Genomic DNA, 1787 nt, shown 5'->3' with positions numbered 1-1787 from the left:
AAATGTTCCCCCCGCTGACAGGTCGGACCCACCAGCTATATCTTTGCACGCAAGGAAGTGCCTCCATATTATGCACAAAAAAATGAATACTACCCCTGCAAGCTGGGACCCAGCATAGTGGGATGCTGACTTGTGGGCCTACTAAGTTGACGGGTACGGAGGGCTTTGTCAACTTAGTCAATATGAACAATTCTAGCTCCAGTTACTGTACGATGTTCATCCAACGGCCGTAGTGCTTCTTCAACATCTGATCTTCTTACTCCAGCCGCCTAAAGCAGTGCTGGTCGTGCCGCCTGCTCCTGCCTCCTGTGGCCGGCTGTGTTGCCGCGGAGGCCTCGACGCCCCCTACTACTCCCACCTTTGACCAGGCCCTGCGGCGACGGCAGCCTCATACTGCAGCCGAACCAGTGAACCCTCGTACTCCTCTCTGTGCAGGCTTCCACTACCGCGTCTTCCCCGGCTCCATGTCGTCCCCTTTCTAGGCCTCTCCGTCGTCCACCGCCCTGGTGCTCTCGGCGCGACGTGGTCAACGAACGACTTCCATCGGACATGGACTATACGTGGAGAGGCTGACAGCTGGCTCCATGATCGAAAAAGAGGTCCTGTTCATCGGGAGGGGTCTGGCGTACCGCAAAACGGGACTCCACGGGATACTGTTCATCTCCACCGTCGACCTCCTCCCGCCTCCATGGGCTACTGTTCATCCACCGTCAACCTCCTCCAGCCTCCACCTACGACTGTTCATCCACGGGCTCCTGTTCATCCAGCCTCCACCGCGCGCTACTCCACCGGCCACTGTTCAACCATCCCTCTCCACGGGCTCCTGTTCCACCCCTTCACGGGCTACTGTTCATCCACAACTCCACCATCTATTGTTCATCCAGCCCTCCACGGGGTCGTCCTGTTCATCCAGCCCTCCACGGGGTCTTGTTCATCCAGCCCCAACCGGCTCGATCGATCGTGGTCCTGTTCATCCATAGGCAACACCACGGGGTCCTGTTCATCCACCCCCACCGGGAACTGTTCATCCAAACCCCCCTGCAACACTCACTATTCATCCAAAGGCAGCATCGACCGGCTTCAGTTAGCAGCAGTAGTGAAGGAATCGCTTGATCGGGTTCAGTTAACATCCATAGATCGATCGCTCGGGTTCAGTAACGCGTAGCCTGCAGTGCAATCGCTCGGGTTCAGTAGGCGAACGCCTCGCTTGGGTTCAGTTAGAGCCCAACGCCTCGCACCCATGCGCGTGCGTGTACGAGAGAAACGCGCAAACCTCCGTGCACCACTCGGCCCTGAACACCCATCGTAACCGGGAACACCCCGATATTTTCCTCGCCCTCGCTTCTACCACGGTTTTTTCCGTCATGGACGGCCCAAAGAATGTCATGCAGCTGCGTCTCCGACCCGCCCAGGACGAAAAACCCATTTTCTGTCATGATTTTTTGTCATAGAAGTAGGAGCCCACCACATCTATGATGATACCGGGTTTTGTCACAATTATCGTCATAGAAGTGTCATAAGTATGTCCAAAAAAAATTCGTTCGGCCCAAAATGTCACAGATGTGTCTTTTTTTGTAGCAAATATATGGAGGTGAGCTCCATGTTTAAGAATAGAATATAGCAGGGAGAAGGGGTGTTACACCGTTGCATATAGGGGGAGAAAGTTGGTGTTGACGGTAGCAAGATTGTTGATGTAGATCGTCATCACAATCCTAGCCCCGGCGACGTTCCGGCGCCACCAGGAGAGAGGCGGAGAGAGCCCTCCTTCTTCTTCTTCCTCCTTGGCC

This window comes from Triticum dicoccoides, chromosome 2B, assembly GCF_002162155.2.
Source record: "Triticum dicoccoides isolate Atlit2015 ecotype Zavitan chromosome 2B, WEW_v2.0, whole genome shotgun sequence".
Classification (NCBI taxonomy): Eukaryota; Viridiplantae; Streptophyta; class Magnoliopsida; order Poales; family Poaceae; genus Triticum; species Triticum dicoccoides.
The sequence above is the reverse complement of the archived record's forward strand: the minus strand, read 5'-3'. Positions refer to the sequence as shown.